Raw genomic sequence first — 22106 nt, 5'->3', positions numbered from 1 at the left:
CTTACCTGTCAGCAACCAACCTAGTCACAGTGATCCATGCAACAGTCACCTCTTGGCTATATCACTGTAATTTGCTATACACAAGGCTACCTTTGAAGCTGCTCCGGAAACTTCAAGTGGTCCAAAATGCAGCAGCACAGGTCTTAACTGGGGCCCAATGGAGAGCCTATATACAATTGGTGCTCTTCCAGCTGTACGGCTTCAGATTGAAGACTGGATCAGGTTCATGGTTTTGGTTATTACCTTTAAAGCCCTACATGTTCTGGGCCCATTATATCTGCAGGCCTACCTTTTCCCTGAGAACATTACAGTCAAGCAATCAAAATCTACTGAGGATCCCAACCCTAAAGATTTCTGTAGTGGTAACTTCACTGCCCTGGCTCCCATGCAAGAGCACAAATCCGGGGCAGACGAGATGCACCATGCGAAATGCTCCCCCGTGTGGGAGCAGGAAAAAGAGGGGCAACCTGCCCTAACTCAAACTCCAGCCTGCAGCCCAGTGCAAAGCTTCCAGTGTGGAAACGGTACCAGGACTAGGGCATTTTCCACCCTGGCTACAGCTTGGCGGAATGCTCTGCCAAATGAAAGTGTTCCACAGGGCTTGCAAGACTGTGCTTCCGGACTTAGGTTTACTGGTAACATCTGAAGAAGAAGAAGAAGAAGAAGAAGAAGAAGAAGAAGAAGAAGAAGAAGAAGAGTTGGTTCTTATATGCCACTTTTCTCTACCCAAAGGAGCCTCAAAGCGGCTAACAGTTGCCTTCCCTTTCCTCTCCCCACAACAGACACCCTGTGAGGTGAGTGAGGCTGAGAGAGCCCTGATATTACTGCTCGGTCAGAACAGCTTTATCAGTGCCATGGCGAGCCCAAGGCCATCCAGCTGGCTGCATGTGGTGGAGTGCAGAATTGAACTCAGCTCGCCAGATTAGAAGTCTGCATTCCTAACCACTACATCAAACTGGCCTCCCTGCCCAAACGTACCTACTAACACCTACATTGCCACTCCCCATTCGCTAGGAGCTGTTTCAAATGGAACAGGTACTTTTTGTTTTAAAGTAATGTAATTATAACTTTATTGAAATTATTTCTATTGTCTGTATGCTGTCTATTTTAAAGATTGTGAGCTGCGTGGATGGGTGGCATATAAATTAAATAATAATAATAATCAATAATAACAACAACACATAAATAGCTCAATTCAGTTTGGTGCTGGAGACCTAAAGTCCCAATACCCCACAATGGTAATGAATTACCCATTTCCTAACATATAATGATATTCTGAATGTGCCACCTGAGATGGACCACTGCATAAAGGCAGAGATGGCCCTAATAATATACATTTCTGCCCATCAAATATTAACCCTTAGTAGCAAAAAGTTTGAGTTGATACTGTTTCTTCTCATTCCCCACAGTCCCAGCTCTTTTCAGTTTAGCTTCAAGCCTGATGTATATGTTTTGGATGATGCCAAAATACACTTCTAAATGAGAGGACTCCGTAGCACAATTCCCATGCTAACAAAGAAGTTTGTTCTCTTTCTAAAAGTACAACATGGAAACACTAGGAGCTTTGGTTTACAGGATTATACATTTTTGTGGCATGGTTCCCCTCCCTCCTTTCAGTTAAGGAACAGCTCTAATGAAATCTTTAAAACTGGATTGCATGACTATTATTAATAATAAACAATGTAGCACAATCTGTCTACTTGATTGCTCAGAAGATTACATGAGACTGAACTGTCATACCTTTCTCCAAGAATAAATAAAGATGCAGGAGAGGGGCTAAAGCTGGGCCTTAGTGGTAGATCATCTGCTTGGCATGCAAAAGGTCCCTGGTTCAATCCTCAGTGTACCCAGTTAAAAGAATCGGTCTGTAGGCCATGTGACAGGCCTCTACCTAGAACTGTTGCTAGCCTCTGATAATTTTGAGTGGACAATATTTTATTTGATAGACCAATGTTCTGATTCAGTTTGAGTCCAGCTTGGTGCCATGGTTAAGAATGGTGGACCTGGAGAACCATGCAGCGAGCTGGATGATCTTGGGCCAACAAAACAAAATCAGAGTCCAGCGGCACCTTTAAGACCAACAAAGATTTATTCAAGGCGTGAGCTTTCTATTGCAAGCACTCTTCCTTAGATGAAGAACTACCATCCTGACAGTGGGAATATAAAGTTAATTCTGTTAAATTAGTAAACTGTGTCACAACATCCAAATACAGGCCCAACACCAGCCACTGAATGGATGTGTTAAATCCGTGGGTTCAGAGGTGGACAAGGACACTGGTAATGATTTGAGCACTTTATTAAGATCCCAGCATGGTACAAATAAAACTGATAACTGATCCCCCTGAAAACCGCAACTTATATACCCAGAGAAACAATGGATCTTCCTGTCAGTGCACACTATTGGTTAATTTCATCTTAACTGGACTGGCTCTGGCAGACAGGATCTAGCGGGACATTGGACAATTACGCTGTAAGCCCCAATCCTGACTTGGAATTCAAGCTTGGTCCTCAGTAGGTCTACAGACACAACAGGGTGGTAGCCGCTACACAACTCACCTGTCCAGTTAGCCAACCTAGTAGTGATGCCCCTAGCACTGTCTGCCTTAGAGTTGCCAGGTCTGGGTTGAGAAATATCTGGAGATTGGAGGAGGGTGGATGGCGCCTGAGTTGGTGGGGGGGGGGCTTTAGGAGGGGAAGGACTTCAATAGGGAACAATGCCATAGAGCCCTCTTCCAAAAGAGGCCATTTTGTGTAGGTGAACTGATTCATTTCACTGGAAGATTGATTGTAATCCCAGATCTCTAGCCACGCCACCACCCCATAGGTTGGCAATCCTAGCCTTTCTCCATACACTGCCTGATTGTGTTAGGCTGATCTTTGCATTCCCGTACCTGGCTGTCAGGGTCGAGGTGAGGGGGAGAGGTGAGGGGGGAGAGTTCAGGAGAAGCCCCCCCCCCAGCCAACAATAAATCTACCCAGCTTCTGAAACAACTTATTCTTCCAAAGTGGAGAAGGGTGCCAACTCCAGGGGGAGGGGGATTCCTGGAGTTGTTGGGGGTGGAGTTTGGGAAACGGGGATCTCAGCAGGGTATATAGCCATAGGGTAGCCAGTCTCAAGGTGAAAATATCTGCCTTGGAAAGTAGATTCTATGGTGGGGTGGCCAAACTGTGGCTCTTTAGATGTCCATGGACTACAATTCCCATGAGCCCCTGTCAGCAGGCTGCATGCAGGGGCTCACTGCCATTGAAGTAGTCCTTTTTTATATCTGGAGAGTCACAATCTGGCATGATTGTAGCATGATTGCTTAATGTGGTCTCACTTCTCACCAAAACCCACCCTCTCCAAGCTCTAAAGCAGGGGGTGTCCAAATTGGCTTTAAAATTTATATCCAGAGCTGCATTTCCACCAAAGGAACTGATTTCTGTAGTTTGGCAATCAGGTGTAACTCTAGATCCCTAGGCTCAACCTGGAGGTTGGCAACCCTACCAGTGGCCGCTCCTGAAATGTTAAAAAACGGTAAATCAACACGAGTCTGATCAACCTGATAAACGTTTATGCATAACTGCCCATGCAACTCAATATGGTTCCTCCAGAGTAAATGCATAGGATTACTGCACAACCCTTGCCCTGACAGAGTAGGGATAACAGCAGAGATTTGATCTCAAAGCAAGCTTTGTTCTCGGACAAGCAGGCACAGCGTCCTACAAAAGACGAGGTTTAATCTTTAGAGACTTTTTTTTTGTAAAGGAACGAATCCCACTGAGCCCAACGGGAATTTACTGCCAAATTGCTGCAAACAGCGGCGTCTCTTTAGCCCGCCCCGGCATGCCAAAGCTCCACTTTCATTGGCTCCTCTGGCAAAAAAGAAAAGATCCACGGGGATTGGCTGCCCGCGTGGCGCCTCGGGACGTTCCGAACTGAAATGAGGTTTGCAGCGGGCGGCTGAAAAGGGCGGGAAGGGAGTTGTCGCTGAGGGAGAAGTGGAGGTAGGGAGAGCAACGTGTGTTCCCCTCATAATTGGGTAGTTTAAAAGCGATACATGGATGTATTTTAAACCAGATTTTTACATAGCCTGGCTTTTACATAGATTTATTGAAGCCGTATACTTATCTGTATCTACATTGCTGTGGTAAAGTCCCGTGTTCTCTCAGCTATTTTCTTTATCAAGTGTGTTTGTGGCTTAGGGGTGAGAATATATGTATGCAATTATCTTAATGGAAAGGAACAGTTTAACTCAGGGGTAGTCAAACTGCGGCCCTCCAGAAGTCCATGGACTACAGTTCCCATGAGCCCCCTGCCAGCGAACGCCATGAACATCTGGAGGACCGCAGTTTGACTACCCCTGATTTTTCTGCAACGTTGTTCAAGCCCAGTGGCACTCTAGTAAAAGAAAAAAGAGGAAAAAACAAAACGAAAGGTGGAGGGAGAGTATACTGGAGTGGGTAAAACTCGATTTGAAATGGATCCTTGGATAATATCACGTCTTAGGCTATAGGCAGCGCCACAGAAATCACACACCCACTGTGTTATGGAGATGCAATTGGGGCGGGGGGATGAGGTTGAAGTCCACAGGTTCTTTGGGTCCCTTTTGGTTCTTTTACAGTAGCCATCCCAAGCTCACCATCAGATCATCTGTAACAGGCTTTCTTAACCAAGGTTTCATGAAACTATAGGGTTTCCTGAATGAGTGGAAGTTAATTTTTAATCTATTAAAATTTGTTAAATGTTTATCAGGTGATATGACCATATTTGGTCATGTCAACCCCCTCTCCCAAAATGGCCAATGATGGGCCTGGTGGAGGTGGGAAGGGGAGGGTTCCCTGGTGGGCATGTACATAGCTGTGCTTCTCAACCATATGCTTCCCAATCATGCAGTTTATGGGGGAAAATGTTTCAGGGGTTTCTCAGTGGTAAAAATGTTTTAAAAATCTGATCTATAATGTTGATAGCTGCAGATTGCATTGCAAAAATCACATCTGTTTCTTTGAACCCAAAACATGGTTCTAATTCATGGATCCTGATAGATCCTCAGGGCTTTTCCATTGGGCCACCCCAAATATACCATGTAAACTGCTCAGAGCCATATGGGAGGGCGGTATAAAAATAGAAGAAAATCAATCAATCAGTAAATATCATGGCCATGGCCACAGTTTTGACCACAAAAAACACAGAGCATAGCCAAGGTACAAACATTGTATTAAATTACTTGGTTCTCAAGGATCAAAGTATTGGATGAGAACCATCCATCGGAAAAAAAAACACAATTTTTATATTTAAAATTTTATATGCCATCCCTCTCAGGAGAATTGTTTCAGGGCGGTTTACACATAAAGATCCTTGGATTGCCACTATGTTTTTGAGCTACCATGGCCCAATGAAGCCATGGATGTGTCTTCCTATAGACTAAGACATGTTCTACAGTATAATGTTGGTTTTATTTCATTTCAGTGTAAAAATCATTAATTCATAAAGATACATGCCTCGGATCCACATTTTTGCGTTGCTGCAGCACTGCAAAGTTTTGGAACCATGTTTTTGGATCTGTGTAAGTCCAAAGTCCTGGCTTCCACATGTGGATATGTGATTTTTGGGGTGCTGCCTATAGACTAAGACAGGAGCTGGCAGGGGCTCATGGGAATTGTAGTCCATGAACATCTGGAGGACCACAGGTTGACTACCCCTGGACTAAGACATGGTCTATGATGGTGGTTCTTTTTCATTTTAATCTGAAAACCATATGAATTCATGAGGATACATGTTTTTCTGCTGCTGCAGTGCTACGGAATATTGGATATGTTTTTATGATCCATATGGTCGAGTCTTGACTTCCACGTGCGATTTCATATTCCTTTTCCTCTTTGTTCCATACTGAGTCTCTATTGAACCTCAACTCTGTAACAAATGGGTTGTTATTATCATTCCTCTATTCCTCCTCTTCCGTCACTTCTTCTTTACTCATCTCTTCATATACTTCAGAATTATTCCCGGTCTCCTCTCACTTCCTCTGAACTGGAGCCTGATTCACTGAGGATGTCTCTGTTGAGCTTTTTCTCTCGCAGTTGCTGATGTCCTGCATATCTAAAAGGTTTCTCTCTTCTCGCTTTTCCTTTTTTTACTGGCTTTCAGATTTCTCCTTTTTTGAGCTTCTCTCTAGGCTGCCAGAGGGGTCTGCAGCCCCAGATGCAGCCTCTCTCACTATATTCTTCTCTTACCATTCTGTGATGCACTGAAACATCTCATCTGGCTTCCTGTTCTTTCCACCTTTTTCATTCTTTTATTTCCCACTGCTCTTACTACTGCTCTCTCACATTCTTCTCTCACTCTCATTTGTGCTCAAGCTGCTCCAGGGCAGTGCCTGTCTCTCCTGGAATGCTCCCTAGCCATCTCCCCACTTTCCCATTCATGTGGGGTCTCATCCTGCTGTTTTCAATGCCTTTTCTTATGGTTGTGCTTTTCCCCTTCTGTTGAGTGGCTGCAATGCCTCCACTTCTCTTTCCTCTTGTCCTTCCTGTGTTGGGTCTTCTCCTTCTGTGACATTTGATAGCCAGGGAGTTGTCTTCCTATCCTTGGTCTTCTAAAGCAGGAGTAGTCAACCTGTGGTTCTCCAGATGTTCATGGCAGTGTTTGCTGGCAGTGGCTCATGGGAATTGTAGTCCATGAACCACAGGTTAACTACTCCTGTTCTAGAGTCCTCTCTCCTATATGGTGAATTCATGATTGTTTCCATATGGTGATCTCTCAGCTGTCCATTTTCAAGGGAATCGTGCTTTTAATCCCAATCATCAGAAATTTTTAGGCACTGCTTTCTCCTCTCGTTCCTTTTGCAGTTTCCTCTGAGGAATTTCATCAAATGTTTCCACTTTCCAAGATTCCTTTCATCAACCATTTGTGTCAGACAGGGCACTCCTCACTCACACCACCTCCACAATCCCACTGGTGGAAACTGAAGACACAAAAACCTGGCACCCAGCTAATACTTCATTGGGCTCACAGGAATTTTATGACACAAGAAAGGGAGGGGAGGAAAGAGGCTCACAATAGTGCTATGTTAACAATTTATGTCTTTCCAAGTAGATTAAAAACAAAACAGCCCAAAGTAACTAATTTTGCCTACCCTTCTAGTAGAAAAAAAAATTAGAAAGCAGCCATTTCAGTCTTTGCCGCCCAGCCCATGTGAACCATTTGTCCCAAATATGTCCCAAATAATTATTTCAGTTCAATCAACGTGCTTTCATAGTACAGTGATTTTAACAATCATGCAACTGGTTGAAAAATCAGAAGTGTCAGCTGATTAAAGAGTAGTAATGCTTTTAATCCAGAACTGTTAACATTAAATGATTAGGTATGCAATGTGTGTCTGCAATCCTAAGAAAACATACTAGGGAGTAATATACATAGGGCTGCATTATGTCTGGGGAAACAATGTTGAAAACAACTACACGGCAGTTTCCCGGAGGCTACATTTACACAATGGCCAACTGTACTGACATCATGTTGATGGTGTCATCATCTTGTGTTCACCAGCTGCTGTTAGCTATTCTCCAGGTGGCCAGTGGTACCATACAGCAGGGGTAATCAACGTATGGTCCTCCAGATGTCCATGGACTGCAATTCCCATGAGCCCCTGCCAGTGTTTGCTGGCAGGGGCTCATGGGAATTGTAGTCCATGAACATCTGGAGGACCATAGGTTGACTACCCCTGCTCTAGATGTCCATGGACTACAATTCCCATCAGCCCCAACCAGCAAATGCTGGCAGGGGCTCATGGGAATTGTAGTCCATGGACATCTGGAGGACCACAGGTTGACTACCCCTGCCATACTGCACTATGCATTGCCTCCTCCCAACGGTGTTCTCCAATAATGGCAAAGTTTCCTTCTAGCTTGGTTGGTATTCAATACTAACCTCTGGGTAATGGTTTCAGTGATCTCACCCAATGCACTACCACTGCTAGGATCTGACAAAGGACTGTCCTTACTTTTCTTTCAAGGGAGGGGTGAGTGAGGGATACAGACCAATGGCTGGGCTCCCTGTAGGAGGCCAGTGAATCATTGTAATGCATTGATCTTTTGCAAATATATTGCAATGCTGAGGTTCTGCAGCTTGCTCTGCTAGCTTGCTGCAAAGGATGACAAGGTAGGTGGGGTGGAGGTGGAGGAGGCGGCGGAGGCGGGACGGGGGGAAGTTAGGGAGGCATGTTTTCGGGAAAAAACATTTCCTGGCCAATCATAGAAGATTTTTCTTTTTTGAAAATCTGTGCTTGGCCAGGAGAGTATATACCTTCTTCTGTTGTTGGCTGCTGCCTCCTGGCCTATGCTGCTTTGGTGGAGTAGAAGCTTACAGTCTGATTCCCAGAGAGTGTGCTGGACCTTGCTGTGTGGCTGGCTTGCTTGCTGCTGCTGCGCTAAACATTGGAGGATCTTCGTCGCTGGAGAAGACATCAATGGTTTGATTGAGGGACTGATCTTTTTTTCCTCTTGCCTTCTCACATTTCTTCTTCCTCTTCTTAATCTCTTCTTATTTTCAAACTATTCTTTTGGTTTCTGTGGGTGGGGCAAGGTTTGGGGGTGCTTTGGGATTCACTGTTTCTCCTTGTGTTTCTTTCATCATTTTTATCTGACTGAGAGGCAGCACTGTTCTTCTTGGGGTGCTGTTGTGTTGCTTTTAAACATTGCTTTTTACAGTTGCATTTTACTGATCTTACTTTCAGTGTTGTTCTTGCGGCGGTGGTAGCCCACCTTTGCGTGGGTAGCTTGCTACCCTGCTGCTGTTGCTGCTGTTTTGTTCTGCGGGGGGGGGGGGGCGGGCACTGCTTGTTGTGGAGAGTTCTGGGGTGCTACTATTAGAGTTGTAATCCATTCTCCCAATTTGGTAGCTCTTGTACTTGTTGCTGTGGGTTGCCAACTTTGGGTACTGTTGTTCCCTGGGTGACTTGCCCACTGTTCTCTGGTTTGCTGCTGCTGTTGTGGCCTGGGGGGCACTGTTTGGCTTTTCTTCTTGGGTTGCTGTTGTGTTGCTTTATACAGTTGCTTTTTACAATGGTGCTGTTTTGTTCTGGGGGACACTGCTTGTTGTGGATGGTTCTGGAGTGCCACTGTTATTAGAGTTTTAATCTATCCTCCCAATTTGGTAGGTTGTCCACTTTGGGTATTGTTGTTATTTTCTGGTGTTGTTTTCTGCTGTTGTTGCGGCTTGGGGGAGGGGTTGAGTTAGAGGCTCTAAACTTTCAGGGTAGCTCTGGGAGCCTGATCTCTGACTTCCCCCAAGTTTCAAGAATATTGCACCAGGGGGTCCAATTCTAGGGGCTTCCCATCCTCTTTACATTATATCCAATTATGAGAAAGACCACAATTGGAGGTAATGGGTCCATTATGTCCTATGGCAGTGGTCCCCAACCCCTGGTCCGCGGCCTGGTGCCGGGCCGCGAAGGCCTCGGCGCTGGGCCGCGGCTCCCTCTTCCACCCCCCCATAGCGAGAAGCTCACCAGGCTGCGAGCAAATTGGCCGCCGAAGCGGCTGATCAGCTTGTGGCCCGGCAAGCTACTTGCTTTGGGAGGGGGCGGGAAGAGAAGCTTGCCAGGCCGCAAGCTAATCGGCCGCTTCGGCGGCCGATTTCCTTGCGGCCTGGAGGGGCGGGGAGAGGGAGCCGCGGCCGACGGCATGCCGGCGGTGCAAACGCGCACGCGCAGACTTGCCGCACATGCGCGTTTGCGTCCGGGGGCGCAAACACGCACGCACGGCAAGTCCGCGCTTGCGCGTTTGCGCCGCCGGCATGCCGTCGGCCGCGCGGGGCCCCGGGTCGCCCTCTCCACGCACCCCTGCGCAGCGGTCCGCAGCCTAAGAAAGGTTGCGGACCACTGTCCTATGGTGTTTTCTCAGCTTAGGATGTAATGGAGAGGATGAAGGCACCTTATTTGGGAGCCCCTAGAATTGAACCCCCTCGTCCAATCTTTTTGAAACATGGGGGAGAGTCAGAGAAGAGCCTCCTGAAGATACCCTGAACATTTGGAGCCTGTAACTTTAACCCACACACCCCCAGGCCATGGGAAAGGTGGAAATCTGAAAATCCCCATTATAGTCAATGGCTTCTCCCAAAGCCGAGATGGACTGAAGCATCTTCTCCCGAAGTTGAGGTGGATCAAGGTGGCTTCCTACAAAGCCGAGGCAGACTGGATTTTTCCATTAGCGCACATGCCTACCTCTTGCCATACATCCACTGTGGAAAGCAAAGTATCCCTATGCAATTTTACTGAATAAGCTGCTCCTGGGAGGACAAACTATTACACCTATTCTTAAAATGTGAACACAGTGGAAGTAAAGCACATTCTGCAGAACAAACTATTGAAGTACTAAACACTCTTCACTTGTATGAAGCCTAGAGCTACAATTATAAGCACACTTAAAAGAAATCACATTCCTTTGAAAATAATGGCTTCAAGTAACTATGTTCAGTACTTTTTTTATTCCTTTAAAATCTCTATAATCATTTTTTAAAATCTCAGAGCAACTGAGTTCCAGTTGCCTGGGAGAAAAGCAGGCTTATATACATTTTAAGAAAAATAAATATGAGTATGCTATCATTGTTAGTTTGCCTTATTAATTAACAACAGCAAGATAAATGTACAAACATAATGTTACCAAAATGTCTTTCATTAATTTTCTATGTAGCCTAAAAGCAAGTATAATATAGTCTGAATGTTGGTTTATATTTTTGGACAGATACAGTGAAGTTATGTTCATTAGAAATGAACATGAAAAACTCAGATTTACAAGCACTATCGCTGACATTTTGGAAGACTCTGGAGAGCCATGGCCAAAGAAAATTAAAATTGAAAGAAGTAATTTGAACTTGGAAGAGGAGCCAGAGAAGTTGTTACAAAGACTGTATTATGCAGTTAATAAATCATCTAACACAACTCAAGTATTATGTAACGTTAATAAAAAAAGTTTGGAATTACAAGATGGCAACGGTACAAACTTAATAACCAGCAGAAGACCTCATACATATTTTAAACTATGTGTGGATGTTAATTTACAACCCAAGATGTTGGGAAATATACCATTTTATGAAAAATGCATTCTTGAAAAGAGAGACTGTACTGTCATAGATGTTTGTTCTGAACTGAGTGAGCAAAATATATTGGTGACAAATCCAGAATCTCAGGCCTTACATGCTAAAGAAAGAGAAAAATCAGTAGAAAGTGGTAGAATCTGGAGTGAGTTGGCAACAGTAAATCCAGTATCTAGTGACATCTGGGCAGAAAACCTTAATCCCAGAATTGAACCTTTGCTTAAGGATGCATCAGTATTTCAAAGCAATGAAAAGTTAAAAGCACTATACCAGGATCTAAAACCAGTTGCAGTGTGTGATGGTATCAATGGCAAAATTCTACCCCTTTGTTTGCAAGCTAGAAGCTTTATGAGAAGAAGTAAATCAGATTTTGGATCTTTGTCCTATACCAATAGAAATGTGAATAAGGATGGTAATATTTTATCATTTCCAAAACAGACAAGGTGTCCTGCAAATAATAATTTTAGAAGAAATAAAGACTTTCAACATTTGTATAAACCATATTCAAGAAAATGGGAAGGAGTTATAAACCCTAAATTAGTGAAATATGTTGCTTTTGAGTTACTTTTGCAAGATAAAAGAGAATATAATTGTAGTACTGCAAATGAAAAGAATGGCACCTCAATATTCAGTCAAGGAACTGCATTTAATATTCAGTTAAAAGAAGCATCTCAAGAAAGAAGCTCCAAAAAATGTCACATATTTTCCAAAATTACTGTGGAAGGTGATAATACCCTTTCAATAGATAATGAAAAACAAAAAAAGGCAAGACAGCATGCACTTTATGACAAACAGATTTTACAAGACAATAATATTTCCAGTTCTTCTATATGGGATACAAACCTGAGTACTGCTAAAAAAGACGAAGATCTGACAGCCCATTTAAGGAGTTTGAGTACCTTCTCTTCAATTCCAAACCTATTTGAAAAGTCAAGATTTAAACATTCAAATTGTAAAATGATTGCTACTATGGTAACCAGTACACAAAAGAAAAAAAGAAAAGGCTTCAATGAAAACCATGTTTTTTGCCTTCAGAAATTTGAAACTTTGCATTTTGTTTCAAGAGCAAACCAAACGTATACAGCCAAAAGATTCAGAAATAGCATTAATTTTGTGAGGGAAAGAAAGTATGTCCCTAGATATCTAGGAACTTGTAGCAGAGGAGTGGTAGACATGAGGAACTATAGTAATTTCGAAGATGTGGGGAAAAGCCATTGCAGTTCTATTGCTGCAAAAACTCATTTGTCTCTTTTTGAAACATACAACAAAATTCCACTGGGTGATGACTTTGAGGAGTTAGATCAAATTCCATTTATAAGCAAGGCAATTGTTAATAATAAAAATAAGGAAAAATACAGCAAAGGATATGCAGCCACACCTTCAAGAATAACTTGGAATAGACATGACAAACCGGGTTATTCTCTACTCAAGTTATTTTCAGCTATAACAAATTGCAATTGTTGGTTTGTTATAAAATGCAAAAGTAATCCCAATGATATCAGTACCAATAGCCAGGTGCTTAAACAAAACAACAGTATTGCTTTCCCAATTAATGGGAAAGTATATTCTAGAAATATACTTTCTTTTACTTCAATTATCTTTCATGATCTTTATCTAGCTCAAAAGATAACTGTCAGTGTGGAAGCATGGCATAGTAAGGTTGCCCAGTTTGGGAAAAGGAGTAGCTGTATATTTGATAAAATGAAGAGTGTTTTGCAAGATGAGCCTGTATGTAGATCTCAAGTCACTAATAGCTTCAAACTTTTTAAAATTAAAACAATGGAAGAAATGAAGGCTTTGCTTCAAAATAGTTTTTTTCTTAGCAGTGCACTTGGTTTAGAGCTGGAAGTTATTGTAAAACAAAATGCTGACTATGTAAGAGAAATGGAAGATGCAACTGTTGAGAACATTTATACAAGTAAAAAAAATCAACATCAGAATTTATTTCTGCCATATTTCAAAAATAAATCTGCAAAGATTATTGGCTCTGAAGGCAGATTAATGGCGTTTTCATGTGCAATGACACAAGAACATTTTGAAGATATGACAGAGAAGCATTTATCTCCAGAACTGAAAAACAAATGTGAATTTGAAATGAACCAATTTGATTTGGTACTGAAAGAACTTAATGGGTTCAATGACATTAGTAAGGGAAATAAGAATAGCTTGCTGCACGAACAAAGAAATATTATTCAGGAAGATTCTCTTGAATTAAGTTGTCTTGACAGCATACTACAGGAAGACTCCAAAAATATTTGTGAGAATAAAGAAAATGTGACCTTTTCAACTTGTGGTACTAGTTTAAGAAATGCTACTGTGGTGAATCCAAATAAGAATAGACAGATTGTATTTAAAGGCACAGGACTAAAATGTTCTGGGGAGCAGGAAGTACCAAGTGAGAACTGTTCTTCAAGAATTTTAGATGAAGAATTGTTTTATCCGACCCATGAAGGTAATCTATAAATCTAATACCAAAGGACTAAGTCCTATGCAAATAAGGCACAGTGGATCAGGCATTGTTACAATACAGTTATTGAGCTATTTTAATTGTTTTTTTCTATATTTGTATGCTGCCCTTCCCCTGGGGCTCAGGGTGGCTTGCAACAGTAATAAATATAAATAACATAATCAAATAAAATAGCATATAAAATCTTAATTTAGTTAATTAAATATCAACAATGTTATATTTTAAATCTAAATTGCATTTGTATACTCTTATTTTATGCTATAAGATGCCTCAGGAAGAATCTAGATTGCGCACAGTAGACATCTGTTAAATAAAATGCTCAGGTGTGCAGAAAGGCAACAGTTTGGGGGAAGTTCTAATTTGGGAATACAGTGGATCTAAAAGTTAAAAACATGGAGTTTGGGTGACCACTTTGGGTTGCTGTTGCGACTCAAAATGACATGTTAAAACACCTCAGGACCCACACGAAGCAGGTAAGGGAGGTCAGAGCCAGCATCAGCTTGCCTTTCCTTTTCCCTTTGATGTTTGGGGAGGTGAGAAGTAAGCAATCAGGGAATAAGGACATAGAAGCCTAAGTAGATATTGAGAGTTGCAGTGGTTGGGGCAGGGAGGCATGGTGGCAAGCAAGCTAGAGCTGGCAGGAGGGGTAGACAAGGGGAGCTAAAATATATGGGGCATAGGAAGAGAAGCCAGAGTTAGAAGGAAGTTACAGACAGAGAGGAAGGAGAAATGGAATGACCATTCCCCCTGTTCTTTTAAAAATATAAATTATCCATTGTTAGATTACTTGAATGGCACACAAGAGGAAATAGATGTCTAGATACTTCGTTTTGACCTGCATGCCTTAAAATTATATTTGCAACGTAACCGCTAAATGATGCAGTAGGTCAAAGTATCTTGCTGAATAAATATGAAATACGCTTATATTATATTTTAAACCCATTCCATTAATTTAATTGTAAATGTTAAATATAATACTTAAGAGTGTTTTTCTCTAATTTAAGAATATTTTGATTCTGGTTGTAAACAACCTTTACCTTGGAATCCAGCATTTGTGTCTTGTACATCAATGGAAGAAAGAAACTATAGTTTACAAGGAAAACGGGGTAAATTATTCTTTTTTATTCTAGAGTATTTTCTATTTTTCTATTTTAAAAAATTATTCATAGCAAGTAGTAGACATGTTTCAACATATATATTTGGGACTGTCATCTTGTTTAGAGTTTTAATTCCAATAGAAAAAAAATATAATTCAGATTATCTTTATTTCACCCATGAATATAAAAGTACAAATTGCCTTCTTTTTATTGTTGCCTTTCTGTCAAGTAATTTTGTTCTTCTACTAGAGGTTTAATAGTGTGTGATCTAGTATGCAAAACTGGTAATAGAAAAAGAAATGTATTAGCATTTGGATATCAGTTAACCTATTCAGGAATTGGCAGAATTGATATTTGAATGAATTTGAAAAGTTTTCATTCATACCTGACTCTCAGCAGCAAAACCAAGTTAAAAAAAAAAGAATAACGAAGAGTAACAAATAGGGACTCACAGGATCCTGTGGTACATGGTTAATTTCAGATTTTTGTAATCCTAGTTTAAGGTGACCAGATTTTAACATTGGTAAAGAGGGACACCATTGACTGGGGGGGTTCTTGATTAAAAATTTGGTCTTGTTGTTGTTGTTGTTATGTGCGAAGTCGTGTCCGACCAATCGCGACCCCATGGACAATGATCCTCCAGGCCTTCCTGTCCTCTACCATTCCCTGGAGTCCATTTAAGTTTGCACCTACTGCTTCAGTGACTCCATCCAGCCACCTCATTCTCTGTCGTCCCCTTCTTCTTTTGCCCTCGATCGCTCCCAGCATTAGGCTCTTCTCCAGGGAGTCCTTCCTTCTCATGAGGTGGCCAAAATATTTGAGTTTCATCTTCAGGATCTGGCCTTCTAAAGAGCAGTCAGGGCTGATCTCCTCTAGGACTGACCGGTTTGTTCGCCTTGCAGTCCAAGGGACTCGCAAGAGTCTTCTCCAGCACCAGAGTTCAAAAGCCTCAATTCTTTGACGCTCGGCCTTCCTTATGGTCCAACTTTCGCAGCCATACATTGCAACTGGGAAGACCATAGCTTTGACTAAACGCACTTTTGTTGGCAGGGTGATGTCTCTGCTTTTTAGGATGCTGTCTAGATTTGCCATAGCTTTCCTCCCCAGGAGCAAGCGTCTTTTAATTTCTTTGCTGCAGTCCCCATCTGCAGTGATCTTGGAGCCCAGGAAAATAAAATCTGTCACTATCTCCATTTCTTCCCCTTCTATTTGCCAGGAATTGAGAGGGCCGGATGCCATGATCTTTGTTTTCTTGATGTTGAGTTTCAAGCCAACTTTTGCACTCTCCTCCTTCACCCGCATCAACAGGCTCTTTAGTTCCTCTTCACTTTCTGCCATTAGAGTAGTATCATCTGCATATCTGAGGTTGTTGATATTCCTCCCTGCAATCTTGATCCCAATTTGTGACTCCTCTAATCCCGCAGTTCTCATGATGTGCTCTGCATACAAGTTAAATAGGCAAGGCGACAGTATACAGCCTTGCCGAACTCCTTTCTCAATTTTGAACCAGTCAGTGATTCCATGTTCAGTTCTCACTGTTGCTTCTTGACCTGCATATAAATTTCTCAAGAGACAAATAAGATGCTCTGGTATTCCCATCTCTTTAAGAACTTGCCACAATTTGTTGTGTTCCACACAATCAAAGGCTTTAGCATAGTCAATGAAGCAGAAGTAGACGTTCTTCTGGTACTCCCTAGCTTTCTCCATGATCCAGCGTATGTTGGCAATTTGATCTCTAGTTCCTCTGCCTCTTCGAAATCCTGCCTGTACTTCTGGAAGTTCTCGGTCCACATATTGCTGGAGCCTAGCTTGTAGGATTTTGAGCATAACTTTGCTAGCATGAGAAATTAGTGCAATGGTGCGGTAGTTTGAACATTCTTTGGCATTTCCCTTCTTTGGGATTGGAATGTAAACTGACCTTTTCCAATCCTGTGGCCATTGTTGAGTTTTCCAAATTTGCTGGCATATTGAGTGTAGCACTTTTACTGCATCGTCCTTTAAGATTTTGAATAGTTCAACTGGAATGCTGTCACCACCACTAGCTTTATTGTTACTCAGACTTCCTAAGGCCCATTTGACTTCACATTCCAGGATGTCTGGCTCCAGGTCAGTAACTACCCCATTGTGGTCATCAGGGATGTTAAGCTCGCTCTTGTATAGTTCTTCTGTATAATTTTGCCACCTTTGTTTAATCTCTTCTGCTTCTGTGAGGTCCCTACCATTTTGGTCCCTTATCATACCCATCTTTGCATGAAACGTTCTCTTCATATCTCCAATTTTCTTGAAAAGATCTCTGGTCCTCCCGATTCTATTGTTTTCTTCTATTTGTTTGCACTGTTCATTTAAGAAGGCATTCTTATCTCTTCTAGCTTTTCTCTGGAATTCTGCATTCAGTTGGGTGTATCTTTCTCTTTCTCCCTTGCCTTTCACTTCCCTTCTCTCCTTAGCTATTTGTAAAGCTTCCTCAGACAGCCATTTTGATTTCTTGCATTTCTTTTTCTTTGGGATGGTTTTAGTTGCTACCTCTTGTACAATGTTGCGAACCTCCGTCCATAGTTCTTCAGGCACTCTGTCTATCAGATCTAATTCCTTAAATCTATTTGTCACCTCCACTGTGTATTCGTCGGGGATATGATTTAGTTCATACCTGAGTGGCCTAGTGCTTTTCCCTACTTTCTTCAATTTAAGCCTAAATTTTGCAACAAGAAGCTCATGATCTGAACCACAATCAGCTCCTGGTCTTGTTTTTATTGACTGGATAGAACTTTTCCATCTTTGGGTGCAGAGCACATAGTCAATCTGATTTCTGTGTTGACCGTCTGGTGATGTCCATGTGTAGAGTCGTCTCTTGGGTTGCTGGAAAAGAGTGTTTGCTATGACCATTGTATTCTCTTGACAAAATTCTACCAGCCTGTGCCCTGCTTCATTTTGTACTCCAAGGCCAAACTTGCCTGTTATCCCGGTTATCTTTTGGCTTCCTACTTTAGCATTCCAATCCCCCATGATGATAAGCACATCATTTTTGGGCGTTGCTTCTAGAAGGTGTTGTAGGGCTTCATAGAACTGATCAACTTCATCCTCTTCAGCAGCAGTGGTTGGGGCGTAGACCTGGATCACTGTGATGTTGAATGGTTTGCCTTGGATTCGAACTGAGATCATTCTGTCATTTTGGGGATTGTATCCCAAGACTGCTTTTCCTACTCTCTTATTGATTATGAAGGCTACTCCATTTCTTCTGCGAGATTCTTGTCCACAGTAGTATACCTGATGGTCATCTGAATTAAATTCACCCATTCCTGTCCATTTTAGTTCACTGATTCCTAAAATGTCGATGTTCAGTCTTGTCATTTCTTGTTTAACCACGTCCAGCTTGCCTTGATTCATGGATCTGACGTTCCAGGTTCCTATGGAATAAAAATCTTTACAGCATCGGACTGTCTTTTCGCCACCAGTTACTTCCACAACTGAGCGTCCTTTCGGCTTTGGCCCAGCCGCTTCATTCATTCTGGCGCTACTCGTACTAGCCGTCTGCTCATCCCCAGTAGCATATTGGACACCTTCCGACCTGAGGGGCTCATCTTCCAGCGTCATATCGTTATGCCTATTGGAACTGTCCATAGAGTTTTCATGGCAAAGATACTGGAGTGGTTTGCCATTTCCTTCTCCAGTGGATCACCTTTTGTCAGAGCTCTCAGCTATGACCTGTCCGTCTTGGGTGGCCCTGCACGGTATAGCTCATAGCTTCACTGAACTACGCAAGCCCCCTTGCCACAACAAGGCAGCGATCCTTGAAGGGGGAAAAATTTGGTCTATATGAAGCAAAAATAAGTTTCATAGAACGCATAGAATGCAAAAATGGTATTGTAATATATATATATATATATATATATATATATATATATATATATATATATATATATATATATATATATATATATATATATATATATATATATATATATATATATATATTTAATTTCAACATAAGTACAATTTGCCAGGTACCCCTAGATGTCCCTCCAAAAGTGGGACAATCTGGTCACCTTATCCTAGTTCTACATTGCTTATTGGATGTTTCATCCAATTGATTGCAGTGATATTCACTGTTTAATCTGCCTACAGTCTCAGAAAAAAGGTGGACTTTAAAATAAATAAATGAAAAAGGTGTCTTTTTTTGGCCCCATCCCCATTTTTTTGTTCTTTCCTTTATATCCCCTATTCTTTTCAAGTTTCTCATCTCACATTGTGACTCTCTGACTGATTATGAATGGGCAGGGAAGGGTGGACAGGTGCCTGCATGGCAGTGGGGCTAATCCCTGCTTATGCACGGTGCTGTCCAAGCCCCCTCCCGACCCTGGACCTGCTTTCAGGCCTCCGTTGGCCTGCAGTAAGGAAACAGTGATTTTTCCATGTGCCCTTTTTTGCTGTGGTGGCCATCAGAGGCTCAGCCAGGCCAGGCCTGTGCATCCTTCCCCCTCAGGGACACAAAATCCCCTATTTGATTTTGCAGTGCTGTGTTTCTGCACCGTGCATAATCTGTCTCTCAAGTTCTTTTGCTTTCTTCTCCCCCCCATCATTTAACTTCCCCCATTGTTTAACTCTTTTTTTCTTGAGTAGCCTTGGATCCATATTGATTATGCAGAAATTACAGCCCTGTAAATATGTTATTTGAAGGAACCACCATTTTGTTCTACATTTTATCATATTTCTTTGTTTCCTCCACTCCTGGTTGTGTTCTCCTATCAGTATATACAGTGGATCACTTATTGCCAGTATCCCAGTTTTTCAGGCTTTCATACAGGCTGGGAAACACAGCAATGTGCTATATTGGCAACATGTCCCTTCTCTTTTTGGCTTTGTCCAGAAAATTATTTTTGTGGGTGAATAGGATGAACTTCTCTTACATCATCATCACAAGCCTCAGTCTAGCACTGGTAGTTTGATTATGGTGCATACCTAATGAAGGAAGAGAAGATTTAGTGTTAGAGTACCATAGGAAAGCTTGCTATTTTCTTCACCTTCTTAATTACATCTATTTCTCTTAGCCTCAAAGAGATCAAGGAATTGTGAAAATGAGAGAGGACCAAATTAGACTAGATGCTGGGAGAGCTGTGGTTTTACAAGGTTTTGTTGTTGTTATTGTTACATTCAAAACAATTACAAGATGGGTAGGATATCAGCAGCACTGGGAGAAATAGTGCTTAATAGTTCAATTTTGGCAATCCAATTGGTCCCTAAGCCACTGGGGAAAGTATACAGGGACCTATATGATGCTGGTTTGTTTGCCTCTATGTGATAAAGAGCCGCTTGTGGTGCAGAGTGGTAAGGCAGCAGACATGCAGTCTGAAGCTCTGCCCATGAGACTGGGAGTTCAATCCCAGCAGCCTGCTCAAGGTTGACTCAGCCTTCCATCCTTCCGAGGTCAGTAAAATGAGTACCCAGCTTGCTGGGGAGGGGGTAAACAGTAATGACTGGGGAAGGCACTGGCAACCCCCCCCCCCTATTGAGTCTGCCATGAAAACGCTAGAGGGTGTCACCCCAAGGGTCAGACATGACTCGGTGCTTGCACAGGGGGATACCTTTACCTTTATGTGATAAATAGCAGCAAACACTAGACATATGCAAGAAGGTTTTTTAATATTTGGGGGCTTTCAGTATATTGGACCTGAAATATTCCCGAATACCAGTATGGGTACTCAAATCTGACCATTTTCAGGACTACTGAATATTTTGGCTCCATTATACCTTATGGACATATTCAAATCAATGTCAAATCTAGCCTAGGCTCATTCAGTGGTCTGATATGGGAGGGGTTTGAGAGGTACCAAGTGTAGCTGCTGGACCCTCTCCTCAAATGAAATCCCAAATTTCAAAAAGATTGGCTCAGAGGTTCGAATTCTATGGGCACCCAAAGAAGGTGCCTCCATCCTCCGTTGTTTCCAAGGGGGGGAATAGGTAGGCAGCAGTACAAGTCCAGCAGACTGTTCCAGAGAATCTCTGTGGTGAAAATAAGGGGGGGGGGGTTGCAGGTCTGCCCAGAAATAGAACCTTTACAATGTGTCCAGCAGAACCCATGCCATTGTGGCAATACTAAAACCCAGCAGGATTAATCTGAGAATACTAAACCCAGCAGGACTAACCTGAGTCAAAACTTAGGGGAGCATTTCTGCAAAGACATCAGAATCAGTGTCATCCATGTACTAGTTGGCCAGCAGCAGAACCCAGTGCCAAGTTGCCAGCCTGCTAGTGCCCAGTAGCAGATCCCAGTGCTCCATGGTGGCAAATACCAGCACAAAAGGACTGCAGCACAAGTTGCAAGGATAGCAGAACAAGTGCAGTCTTCGCTGGGATTGTGATTCTTTGCTGCCGTCCTGTTGAGCTGGTATTTGCCACAATGGGGAACTGCGTTTTGCTGCTGGGCACTAGTAGGTTGGCACTGGGTTCTGTTGCTGGGAGACAGGAAGTCGAAGAGTTCAGTCCCGCCGCCCTGAGCAATTGGTAGGAATCACTCATATGATCACCGGCCTGAGCAATTGGTAGGAATCACCTCCTAACGTCATTGCAGAAGGAACTACCAAGGTGAGTATCCAGGGTTTTATTTTTAAAGGGCTGCATGAGTCACGTTTTAAAACACAAACAAATCCTCTTAATAACAATTCCAAATATACTCCAGCTTGCCATAGGGGCAAATGCCCAGATAGGCCACCATGACAAAATACCTGTACATGGATTGTTGCTGTCGCAATTTGTGGGGTGGTTTTGGCTTGTGATTTAAAAAAATTAGCTTGAAGAGTGTTCATGATACCACATCACAAAAATGTTCTAAAATGTTTACCATTTCTAAAATGCTGCTTCTTTCTCCATATACAGGAAACTGTTTCAATGATGGAATTATCAGAGTACAACCTCTTAAAACATGTCATGGCCCTCTGAGAGTTGGATTATCCAGAAAAGCTAAGCCAAAGCAGCTTCATCCATATCTGAAATAGTTTAATATGCTAACTGTTAAAGCAACTTTGAAAAGTTGATAGAATTTGATCTACGGCGTTATCAATAGTTGCATTTTCTGGCTTTTAAAATTTCATGCCAAAATCACCATAATATGATATATTTAAGGATTCCTAATCAGTATTTGATGCTAAATCTTTTTGCAATTACTAGTACTTAGAACTAGTATTACTTAAAATTCTGTCTTCTGCATTTAATAAAATTTAAATATATGCAGTTGATGCAACATCTTTAAAGTAATTTACATTTTAAAGTATATTACCCAAATGCTGTACCATTATATTTATATTACGGAGCAGCTTGTTAGACAATCTGCTGTTTGTAACTATGTTATTAATAAAAAGGTGTTCCCAAGTTAATTTATGGGCATCATTTGTTATACTTTGATTGACCTGTGAAACACATCTGTAGACAGGTTCATACACAGAAAAATGTCATGAGCAGGACTGCTGCATTTATCCAC

General features: G+C 42.1%; 1 long non-coding RNA gene across 4 annotated transcripts; it reads left to right on the top strand.

Moving 5' to 3' along the window:
• Positions 1 to 3919: 3919 nt before the first annotated feature.
• On the top strand, positions 3920 to 21987 carry LOC143824161 (uncharacterized). Of its 4 annotated transcripts, none has more exons than XR_013226717.1 (5): positions 3932 to 3987; positions 8270 to 8447; positions 10720 to 13523; positions 14543 to 14644; positions 21506 to 21987. It is a non-coding gene; the product is annotated as an uncharacterized LOC143824161 (long non-coding RNA). The 4 variants fall into 4 exon arrangements; XR_013226719.1 differs by lacking the exon at positions 3932 to 3987 and adding an exon at positions 4002 to 4022; XR_013226718.1 differs by lacking the exon at positions 8270 to 8447 and having other exon boundaries at positions 3920 to 3987.
• The last annotated feature ends 119 nt before the right edge of the window (positions 21988 to 22106 follow it).

Source organism: Paroedura picta, chromosome 1 (genome assembly GCF_049243985.1).
Source record: "Paroedura picta isolate Pp20150507F chromosome 1, Ppicta_v3.0, whole genome shotgun sequence".
NCBI classification, from domain to species: Eukaryota; Metazoa; Chordata; class Lepidosauria; order Squamata; family Gekkonidae; genus Paroedura; species Paroedura picta.
This window is presented reverse-complemented; position numbering and strand designations above follow the sequence as displayed.